This window comes from Cupressus sempervirens, chromosome 8 (assembly GCF_028749045.1).
Source record: "Cupressus sempervirens isolate cs-2001-9-10 chromosome 8, ASM2874904v1, whole genome shotgun sequence".
In the NCBI taxonomy this organism is placed as follows: domain Eukaryota; kingdom Viridiplantae; phylum Streptophyta; class Pinopsida; order Cupressales; family Cupressaceae; genus Cupressus; species Cupressus sempervirens.
The window spans coordinates 741,478,335-741,491,432 of record NC_143125.1 but is presented as its reverse complement, the minus strand read 5'-3'; positions in this window follow the sequence as shown (position 1 = coordinate 741,491,432).

The following is a 13,098-nucleotide window of genomic DNA, read 5'->3' as shown; positions in this document are numbered from 1 at the left end:
GATGTCGAGTAAAATTCTAGTACAAGCCAAGATGATTTCCAAAATCATTAGAAGCCAAATGATTAGTTATAGTTGAGTTGGTAGTGGGAGTCGAGTAAAGAGAAATTTTAGTTGAAGCTGAGTGAGGGATACTTCTATGGATATTGAGTGATGGAAAGACAATGGAAGCCAAGTAATGTACAAATGCTTAAGAAGTTGAGTGGACAACTATAAATGCACTAAGCATTGAATGCTATGAAAATAGGGTATATTATCACATTTTGAACCATTTTTCTTCATCAAAAACAAAGAGAAAAGATGAACAGGAGTGCAAAATGACTTCAAAGCAAAGAATCCAGCATTTGAGCTAAATCCAACAGCGATTCAACATAGTTTCATCAAATTCAAGGTATTTACATTTATGCTGAGCTATGTAGTTTTAAATTTCTTCATGTTAAAACCCTGGCTAGCACAAATGGCCTCTAGTTCTAGGAAACCATAGGAGAAAGAGCCATTTGAGGTTCAACTAGTGTCAAATGAAGTAAAATAACTTGATTTTCAGCCAATCCCAAAAGTGGTATACAAAAATAACCTAGCTAGAGCCCTATCTATTATACCTCCTAAAGTAGTTATGGTCCAAGATGTTAGGAGATGTTAAAACTAAAAAATTTGGGCCATAGGAGATATGGAAATGAGGGAAGCCTATGAAAAGTTATGTGAAAATGGAATCTTGAAAGAAGAGTACCAAATTGTTGAGAAGAAGGGTTTGACATGTGCCCTAGAATTCCCCACAGTTTTCAAAACTGAATGGATTAGGATAGCGCTCAACAAGATTCATGATGGAAGTTTATGGTTAGAGGATGGTCTAGTAAAAATAACAAAAAGGATTCTACATAGAGTAATAGGGTATCCAACCCTAAATCCTCCAAATACCCTTAGAAGTGATTCTAAGGAAGCAATTGAAAAGAACACTAGTGCCAAATGGAATAAGAGAGGAATGACAATAGACACTATCCAAGACCCTCTTGTTGAATTTTTTGTTAGGGTTATTGCACACAAATTTTACCAATCTAGAAGACTTAATAGTACACCATGCATTACAGTGGATGTGGGTTACAAACTAGTGAAAAAGGATCATACTTATGATCTTGTAGAGCTAAAATTGCAGCAAATCAATGAGAACTAAGTAGCACTAAGGAGAACCAAGGGAGCCTAATGCAAGTTTGGTGCAATTTTGATTTGCATATTTTTATATGTACAGAATGAATGTCCATCTTTTGGTAAAGTTGTTTTGAAATAAAATAGGTCTACAATAGCTCAAGTAAATGAATATATAGAAGAAATGGGAGCTAATTTTGAGACTCTAATGACTAGCTATTTTGAAGACTTCAAGAAGACCATGAAGCAGAGGCTAAGAATACCAGTTTCATTAATAGAAAAATATGTAAATGATGTATGCTTTCTTGTAGATACTAATTATGCTTAATAAAAGTAGCAATACCAAGGGTTAGATGGATATGACCTATTGGCTATGAGATAAACATAGATGAGGCATCTGCAGCTATAACTACACTATTACTTGAGGAAGTGGACAAGAGTGCACCACATATTGGTACTTATGATGTGGTAAGGTTGAAGGTGGATATGGAGTTGAAAACTACCTCCACACTAAAGAAGAAGGAAAAACTTGTAAAGAAACTTAAAGCCAAATTTGGTAAGGACACTGCGGAACAAGAAGAAGATGAAGAAGCTAAAGATGATGAAGAAGAACAAGGATAGGAGGCACTTGCATTGACCCAAGCCATGGGAAAGTATGAAAAAGAAGAGGAAGGTGCCAAGAAAGAAGCACCCAAGGCTAGACCTAAGAAGAGAAAATCACAAAAATAGCCAATTGTACAACCCAAAGGGAAGAAGAAAGCAACAAAGTTGAGCCCATCCAAGTTAACTATAAGGGCATACATAAGGACAACAACACAAGTGACAAAGGAATAGGGGAAGAAAAAGGCCACAAAGTAAGGAGGGCCTACAAAAAAAAAGAAAAGAAGAAAATATGTTGCACCCCCAGAGTCAGATGAAGAAAAGATAGAATTTGTCAATGATCAATTCAAATTGGTAAGACATTCTACCAAATCTAATTTGGAAAATATTTATGATAACATTAGAGATAATGCAGATTGAACTAGTGTAAAGACCATTGATTTTAATAAATTTTCAAGAGAATAATAGAACATAGTGGAAGAGTCTATCTACACTATGATGGCCAAGTTCAAGACCATTCCACTTGAACTTGACAATTCTATGCCTAAGGAGCGAAGTTGCATTGTAGAAAATAAATGACATTACTACTTAAACATGGAAAAGGAAATAGGGGAGTCAACATTGGCTCGTGTGATGCCTAACTTAACTAAAGGTCAAATAAGAAAATCTAGTAAGAAACATGGGAGAAAATTTGCACCCAAATATAGAGCCTTTAGTATTTTATAGAATAAAATAGAGGATTTTATAAAAAAATCCACACAAATGTGGAAATTTATTTATGGATTGACTACTATCAAAGAAGGCCAAGAAGATCCCTTTGAGGGAAGAAATGATGAAGAGGAAGAGGAAAATGAAAAAGAAGAGGAAGGAGAGAAAGAGAAAGAAGAGATAATAGTGGAGAAAGACACACATAAATGTGATGAGGCAATAGCTGAGGAGCAATAGCTAGAACAAAGTGTACAAGACAACCAATTTCCACCACTAAGTCCTCCACATATAGCACCTACATAAACTATAATTCCCAAGGATGTTCCTAACACCTTAGGTTAGAACATCAATCCATTTCTTGTAGAGGATCTCAAACGGATCCTTACCAAACAATGTTGCAATCACAATTATACATAAATCTTGTTTTGGTGAGTGTAGAAGAGTTGCAAAAAGCTATAGCAAAAATTACCAAGGAGAAGGTGAACACAAAAGAACCACCTTCACAACCTCCTATAGATATAGATGATCAACCAAAAGAGCAATTAGTACAAGACATAATTGCTAAGGTTGATCCCATAGTAATAGAAACAACAACTACCGAGGAGCTAGCAAAGGAGTAGATAGGACAAGATGTTCCTATAGTACAAAGCCAAGGTGCACCTCCTCAAATCATTATCATTGATCAAGGTAGAAGTGGAGAAGATGAGGAAGAGTATAAAACCCCCAAGGAAATAGAGCAAGAGGAAATACATATACTGGTAAATTTTCCTACCTCAAGGACTCCTACCAAGTAGTCAAGCATTAATCCAGTACCCCTACAAGTTTCAGCATCAAACTCAAGCTCTACCAAGGTAGCAAGGATAATTCTCTATGGAGACCCTACACTTGATGAGTAAATAGTCATACCAAGTTATGACTTTAAAAAAATGAACCTAGCATAGATAAATGAAGTGCAAGAGGCACTAGAGAGAAGGAAGAAGCAAGAGATGCTCAAAAATGAGTATAGACAAAACTAAGCACTAGTAGATATCAAAGACATATTCCTTGATGTATTTAGCTTTCTAGACCCTGATGAAACAAAGCCCATCATGGAGTATTTGTCCAACATAGTGCACCAGGTACAAAATGAAAACCTTGATACTAATGTCAAATTATTAGAATGGTCTGAAAAGAAATATCAAATGAAAGTTAATGAGAAGATATCTAGTGAGATAGCACTATCACAAGTTGAACTGGCTAAAAAGATTGAGAAAGTTAAAATAATACTTGAGAATATATTCTCATTGTACTCCAATTTTTTGTGATTCATCATATTTCACACAAGAAACTAGCTAGAGAATACTGAGCTTGGAATAGAATTCTTAAGATATCTAGCACACAACTACCTAAAGATCTAACTCAAACTGAGAAGCATTTTGCCACAACGCTTCACACTTAGAAGGAGTTAACTATATTGATAGTAGAAGAGGTCAATGTTAAGGAAAAATTAATACAAATACAGTCTATTATTACTCCACATCTAGAAGTACTACATAAGGAAATGGCCTATGTAGAAAATGTTTTAAAGAAAGACCCTAATCTTTCTACCTTAGAAGGCCTTGTACATCTTGTAGCAGAGATAGCCATCCAGCACAAAGCACTAGAAATTTCCTTAGACAATTGGGATGCTTATCTAAATATGATAATGGAGGTAAATAAAACATTTTTGGATAAGTATTCTATTCATTCTTAGGACCCTTTGACATAAGTGTCAAAAAGGGGGAGATATAAACATTATGCATATAATAAGAATGGGGGAGATAATACATTTTTTTTGATGGAGGTAATAAAGAATATCCAAAGGAGGAGATATTTATGTAAAGAGGGTGACATAATAAAGATAGGAGATAATAAGAATGGATGTGTAAATAAAGGGAGTAATACTCAAAGTAGGAGATAGAGTTATTCAAATTTGGACAATAAAAATTACAAGATGTGAAAGGGGGAGCAGACACAGAGCAGAAACAAAGGGGGAGTACAAACAAAGTAGATATAGGTTAAAGATAAGGAAAAGAGTATCAGACGCATTAGCATTAGGAAAATTCAACAAATTTAGCTTAAGGTTATAAAAATGGCACATTAGCTTAGGGGGAGTTAAAAAAATTTGAGATATATAGTCTTCTACAAAATTTTGAACAAGTTTTTGAAGTTTTATACATATGTCAAATAGAATATGTATTATACTCATAGAGATCAAACTCATAATTCTTAGTTAAGTGTTTTTACCACTCATGTCAAAGGGAGAGATTGTTGTTCTTAGATTGGTTTTGACAATTGAGTGACAACACACTTAACCAATTCTCAAGTTGATGCCAAGTCTAATACAGATGCTGAGCTATAGTATTTGCCAAGCCAAAAATTCAATAGGTACCAAGTGAACTTCAAGTGTCGATTAAGTATCAAGTACTAAGTGATAAAGTGATGCCAAGTCACTATAGGTGCTGAGCAAAGTATAGATGTCGAGTGAAACGGAATTACTATAAGAGCCAAGTGAGATAGAATTCCTATATGTGCTGAGCATCATCAACTAGTAAGTATCGAGTAACATAGAATTAGCATATGAGTTTGTGCTTTCACAAACACAAATGTAAACCATTTTTGAGCTGACTCAAGATGAATCTCAAAGGATCTTGAAGATAAGATCAAATATTTTGCATTACCTATGTAATCAGCATGCAGCCAATAAGAAAAATAGAGAAAGTATGCAACCAATAGGAAAAGTGAAAGAAATGAGTGGGAAAATAAGAATGAATATTGATTGTAGATTCATACCTAACCTAAGTCTTTGTAGCCTTTAAAAGGAGGACAACACCCCATTGTGTGTGCACATATGTAAGAGTTTATGGGAGAATGCTAGCAAAGTGTAGAGGGGTGTAAAGACTTGAAAAGAGCATAATAGCATTGCAAAATTCAATTGATCAAGAACAGAGTATCAAAATTTCAAGGAGAGACATATCAGATCAAGCAAGGATAAAAACAAATAGAGTAGAACAAGGATCTAGAATCACCAATTGAAGATTGCAAATCATTAGGACAAGACTTTCTAATACTCTCTAGCCATTGTATTAGGAATGAAAATCCTATGATGATAGGTTGATTTAATAGCCATGTTGTAAGCCTTTAAACAAGGTACTAAATCCTTTAATAGGGTAACATTCCAAGTAAGTGTTTGTAAATCCTCTAACCAGGTTGCTTTTAACAGAGTGTAAAGTCTTTAACAAGATAGGCCTTTCACAGGGAAAGCCATTGGAAGCGGTCAAACTTTGTAACCTTGAATAGTTACATATTGCTATAGTGATACTTTGTGGGTGTCATCCCCACCCCAGTTTTAACTTCTCATTTTGGAGGGTTTTTGGGTTACCAAAATCTTGTGTTATCAATTTTCATGCATGTCTTTATTTTCATGTTTATTAAATGAATTAGATGCATGTGAATGATTTCAGCTAAAATGTTTTAGAGGTTAAATATTGTTACTTCTAATTCACCCCCCTCTCACAAGTAAATCTTTCCACTTTTAAATTCCAACACCCAATACCAAATACATGACCATCATATGGGTCTAAAACTTTAACTTTATCCCCTTCTTTCAGTTTATCAAAACATTTCTGCAAAAAGAAAATATATATATATTAGATTACATAGGTAATGAAAGGCCAAAAATATAAAATGTAATATTATTAACTATATAATCAATTTTATAAATTCTTCTTTGTAAATTATATTTTAGACTAAACCTATCTATATTATCAACATAACTATCCACCTTCTATGTGAAAGAATAAAATAAATCTTAAAATTAGATTTTACCTAACATATACTTCATATCATGTGTTATACTAGATTGATCATATTCAAAATAAACAAGATCATTTATTTAGAAGTATATTAGTTCTTATTCACAAATCAAACTTTACTAAAATTAGCTGAATTAATAAATTACATAAATGAAACTTGATAATTAAGTAAAATATCATATGCAAATGAAAATAATGTGTTGATTCAATTCTTCACTGTTCATTGATTTAATGTCTTCCAATTTTTAATATTAAGCAAGGAGGCAAAAATATAAGAGATAAAAGAGGTACCTTTATGAAGAATTTGCGGAGCTTCTATGGAAGATTAATGTATTCTCCTCATATTTTGAAAGTTATTAATTTTGTATTATTGTGTGAAGAAAATAATACAAGAAAATATGAAAATCCCTACCCTATGAAGATTAGCAACCATGATGAAAAAATTGGAGGAACTAAAATAGGCTATTTATAGTGGATAGAGGAATCATTTAGAAATATTACTGGGGGTCTCAAGAAATATCATTTTTAAAGAAAAAGTAATGACATTTTCCAACATCCAATGTAGTTGTGTTAACTTTAGAGGATAAAAATGTTGGTCTTTATCATTTCAAATATTCAACTACAACACAACATGAATCTCATGTATAAGAAAGAAAAAAGTTGAAACATTAAGAGTGAGATGTGTAAAATGGAAAGGAAAAGCATGCAAGACATCCATTGAGATGGTTGCTTCCAATTACAAAATCAAAATAATATTTTAAGAAAAGATGTATACAATCTAACAAAACCTTCTAAGATAAATGGAACTAAATCAAATATTCAATTAAATTACTTTTTTTGACACAAATAAATATTTATCAAGTGCTTCTCCTATGTTAAGGGAGGGCTCTAGTCCAAAGGACCCAAGATATTCTACATCTAAAGTTGGAGTTGAAGGTTATACTATTTTCCCAAAGCTTATGAGAAATATTGTGTAAATTTGGTGTTTATAAACAATAAGATGAGAAAAAAAATAACACAAAGTTATTTAAGGTGTTGGCTGCTGATTTGACAAAACTTTAAACACCTTTTGAGAATGTAGTGAAGACCATGATGGGTAATTCAATGCAAGCCAATAAGGCCAACTGAAAAGACTTTTAAGTCTTCTTCCCTTTGAATTATGTAGGATTCAAGCGAGTATACCTTGGAATTTATTATTACTTCCCTTTATAACAATATTCACTACAAATTAATATATAGAAGTTTTTTGCCTTTGATTCTTCTAATTTAGATGCCAAATGAAGGATGCAAAATAGTTAATTCTTCATACCCTACACCTCTCTAAATCAAGCACAAAATAACTCTATAGATCTATAAATTGGACATTAGATACTAAAGATTTGATTTATAAAATTTTATTTTATGTAACTTTACAAAATATCCAACACCAATTTATGATCAATGCTTTATCCATTTGGGCCAATTTCTCACAAAAAATGACACACTACAATAGATCTATCTTCTCACTTTTTGAAAGTGAAATTAATACTTAATTCAAAATCTCATACTTATCAAAATATTTCTATGATAATTTCAATTCTCTTAAGTCATATCAAGTGTTTACATAATCATTTTGATTACGCTCCCTCCTCTTCCCCAATAGATATTAGGGGTAGGATGGGAATCACCAACTAGAGCACTACCCATTGATAGTTATTCTGCAAGGTTTCTCAATTGGAATGGGACAAGAATCACCAACTGCCTTCCTACCTTTAGATAGTAGGGGCAACTTGGCCCCCCCTTAGATACCAATTGTGGGTGGGAGGATATAGGAAATCTAGGAAGATTGAGCCTATTGATGAGATTCTATTCTCTATTTTATCCCTATCTCGATAAAGGGTAGGCCTATTGATGATTGGATGGTTCTCTCTGGATCAGTTGGGTTCTCTCTGGATGGACAATCTCCCCCACCAATACAATACAAGATAAAATTCAAAATGAATTATGAATAAAATTGAAAGTGCTTGTCATTGAATTTCATAAAATTGATAGATAACACAAAAAGAGATAAGCTCTAAATTGGGTAACTAGGTTTTTCTTCATTTGTATGAATTTTCTTGAAACAATACAATCTAAGTGTTAAGTTTTGTGAAAAACATGTTGACTTCACATAATAAAAACACCCTACAACTTCTAGACTTTCATTCAAAAATAACCAGATTCGATGTACTCTTCTACATAATACTTGGACCAGCCTAGAACATGAATATAACATACATTTCTTTTCAAAGATTTGGATCCTTTCTTTAGCCTTGGGAACTCATTTATATTGATGAATTGCAATAAGCTTCTGGTGTGGAGAGAAAAGACACGTGTAACTTTTTCATTTGACACTTACAACTAGTTGCATATAAGAAAAATGAGAGAGAGAGAGAGAGAGAGAGAGAGAGAACATATGGAGATAGTTTCAAAAGTGAATAGCTAGTAGCACACATGTTCAAGATCAGCTCTCTATTTTTTATGTAAGTGTGCCTACAGTAGGTAAACTAAAAAATTAAGGTACCCTATTCTGATGGTTTTTGTCCCTCTATTTTCTCTTCAACATTTTATTCTATCTCTATTCATTCACTATCTCTATCGTGTAATTTTTTTATCTCTGCAACAACTTCCCAGATGGAAATATCAGGGTCAATGTCTGGCCATGTGGCATCTCTAACCATATTAGTTCATTTAGAACTTTGACCCATCTTGCATTTGTTATTTCCCTCATCTTTGTAACTACTTTTTTCATGTCCATCTCAATTTTGTATAGAATATAAACCACTTCATAAAAACTAGACACATCAACCTCACCATTACAATAGGTTGTGATTCTTTCATGATTCAAAATATCCTCAAATGATGTGGCCCACACCTTCCATTCCTTCAAATTTCCGTCATTATCAATAATTGGGGGAATAAAATCATGTGTACCATCAAAAATAGCTTTTATTTTGTTTCAAATCAGTTGCATTTTCCTAGAGAAAAATTCACCAAGCTCCATTACCTTGCCACTCATTTTCCTTATAGTAATAATAATTTCTTTTGGAAATTATTTCTTTTGGGTTCAAACTGGAATTGATTTCCCAAAGAATTGGGTATAAGGATTGCACCTTTTAAATAATGGAGACAATAATGAAAGTGCTAGAGAACATTGATGTTATGTTCCTTGTAAAGAAATATACACACTATGAACATTTTGCGATATATTTTGCAACACATTTATCCTATGAGATAACACTCATTTCATTGCTTTGGTCTCTATCTCCTATTGGCAATATGTCCAATCAATCAGAGAAGGTAAGCTATGCTTGTCGTTTATGGCAACATATTTTTTTTGTAGATCAGTCTTGCTCATCTGTAAAGAAAATTGTCAAGTATTAGACAGTGTTATAGTAGCATAACAATTTTGATGATAACAAAATATTCTAATATTCCCTTGGATAATTCTCTTGCATAGTTAACCAAAGATGCAAGAAATCATAAAAATGGCATATGCTAGTGTGCATAGTTGTACGATCAATCAAGTTCAAGTTATGAAGGAATTAGTAATGTAGTGATGACTCAATGCAGAACATGACATCTCAGAAAATTGTGTTAAACAACTTGATTTAATATTTAATCAATATGAGCTGACTAAGGAAGAATTTATGAATATGTTGGTATATGTAAAGAGCTTCATTTTTGAAGTTAAGGGAGATGAAGAACATGATAATAATGTGTGATTAGTGATTTTGAAGTTGATATGATCTTGTGAAATGCGAGTAACAAGTGAATGCAACATTGTGATATATGATGCAAAGCATTGTTATGCTAGATATGATGCAGATTAAGTTGTGTGCAGTCAACCTTGTATAAAGAATTATCAAATACAAGATTTGCAAAGTAAAATAAGTATCTCAAAATTGTATGTATACCTATTTCCTGAAGATCTCATTATGTAGTTGCATGTTAGGGTAGTCGGCTCTTCTTGCACACATTTGTATATGATCCATCAACTCCTTAAAGGGTTGAAGCAACTCCTAATAGGGTTGAGGCTTCTAACAAGGCCTAGTCTCCTAACAAAGACTCAAGACACTATACATTCTTTATAGACTCCTAACAAGGTCAATATCCTTAATTGGATTCTTTATATAGTAAATCATCTAGTGGGCTTCATCCCCACTGGGGTTTTCCCTTGGCCAAAATTTACCTAGTTAACAAAATATGGTGTTATGATCTCTCTTTGTGTATGGTTGTTTATATTGTTTAGCATTATTGGTTTCCTTTCTTATGCATGTGATAAAATAATTAATAATATCCAATTGTGGGCAAAAAGATTGAAAATAGTGATTCACCCCCCCCCCCCCCCCCCCCCCTCCAGTATTATCTATTTCTATCAATTGGTATCAAAGCCTAGTTATTCAGAAGAGGCTTAATATCTTAAATAAGATCCCTATGTATATGGAACAATTAAAGAAGAATCTTGAAGAAGCACTTGAACAGATTGATCTCCTTATTAACAAAAGAGATGGCCTTAAAGACATATACAAGGATGAAAAAGCCTACATTGGTGAATTAAAGGACAAAATAGATGACCTAAAGTAGAAAGGACCTAATAATCATACCATTGATGATGAAATTGAACATCTGAAGAAAGAAAATGAGATCCTAAAACATGAGTTAAAGATAGTGGAGCGTAAGCTGAGTCTTAAGAAAAATGGATGAAAGAATGACTTTGAATTTAAAGCTAAAAATATAGATATAAGATCCCAGTTAAGCAAGGTAACATCTGAATTGGAATCTAATAAGATAGATTATGCAGAATTAGAAAAATGCAACACCATGGTGAAAGGTGAGTTGGTACAAACCAAACAGCATCTTGAAAAATTATATATTAGTAGTGATAAGATTGAAGAACAAATATGTGCACAAGGACCCAATTATGATAAGACTAGACTTGGATTCTTTCTTGGTCAATCCAGTAAGAAATCTATTGAGAGAAAATAACCTGATACTCATGAAAGCAATAAGGATCTAAGCAAGATAGATGATACACCCAAGCATAAAGAGGATATCACTCATTCTGAGAAAGATAAAGAATTTGATCAAGATATGGACAAGAAAAGAAAGGAATCTTTTTTCTAGTGTAATGAACCTAAAGACATTGAATTCAATTGCAAAGGTAAGTCCTTCAAACCTATTTCAAAGTTTTACTGCCATAATTATCATGGATATGGTCATTATGCAATATATTGTAAGAAACCTAAATTTGATAACAATAATGCAAATAGTAGGATATATAGGAACACTAACCATGCAAGAAATAGAAGAAGATCTCATAGTAATGAAAGTGGAGAAAGAAGACAAATTGTTTGCTATAGATGTAACAATCTTGGACAAATTACAAGGAATTGTAGAGCACCTAACAATGAGCTAAATGAACAAAAAAGAAATGTACCTATATGTCAACTATGCAATAACATTGGACACATAGCAAAGTTTTTCAGAATGGATAGAAGACCTAAACAAGAATCAGAATTAGAAAAGAAACAATAGAAGAAATGATGATAGTTTCAAGAAAGAAATGAAGGAGCAAACAAATGAACTAAAGGAATCATTTGTTAAGGCAAAGGAACCAAGATGTTCACATATAGATACAAAAGATGTACGTGACAAGATAATGAAGTTATTATTTGAGACTCTTCTTACCAAAATTGAGCACTCTTAGTAAGACAGAGTATTAGTTATTGATAACTGATGTTAGAGTAAGTATCAAAGGTTGTGTTGTTGATAGTATGTAGTAGACATTGACAGAAGTCTATAGTGAAGTGTACATTAATTGATAAGGTTAGGATAAGGATATATAAGAAGATTAACCTCTCTATTACATAGAGACAGTATACTAAACTAGTGGTGGACATGCATTTAATGCAAAGTATAGATTGTGAAAGATTTAAAGGACACAAATTGACTTGCATACATCATTTGCTTGTGTGAAGTTTATGTGTGAGATTGAAGTAAGATTTGGATAATTAAAGAGGACTTCAATTGCACGAAGTCACTAAAAACCCTAATATGTGAAATTGAGGTATTTTCTAAATTGTTGAGCATAATCTTTCAAGAATGGAAAGACAAGAAGTCTTTAGTGTAAGCAATAGAAATAGGTACAATTTCAAGAAACACGCATTTGTTTCTTTGCTTGATGAACCTATTGAAGTATGTTTACAAGTTCCAAAAAATGCTCTTCACATCGAAGATATAAGAGAACATATTCACTCTAAGATTGAAAGCATAGGTGACACAGAGATTCATAAAGAATTGGAGAAGATGTGCAATAATGACTTGTCGTTGAAACCTAAACATAGACACCTAGAACAACTTAACCTAGTTAAGCATATGTTCTACATAAATTTTGATAATAACAAATGGACAAGGATAATTCTAAGTATAGTACATGATGATTTTATATGGCTAGGAGATTCTATCATTTGTATTAAAAATGACCTAATTCACAAAGTCATGGTTTTGAGCAATGAAGGATGCAATCCAGTAAACATTAAGAATGTGCACAAGATAGTTGAGATGAATCTCAATACATATTTTGATGGGAAAAACATGAAATTCAACATCATTCAAGATGATGGAGTGAGACTCATTTGTAAGATTTTGAGATACAAGTACAATCATGGATCTAGGATAGATTCAATATCTACAAGATTTCTTCATGTAGCTTACTTGGCAGTAAGAGGTGAAGAGGTTAACATGTGCAATATTATCTAAACACAATTGTTGGACAACATATCTAGAATCAAGAAATCAA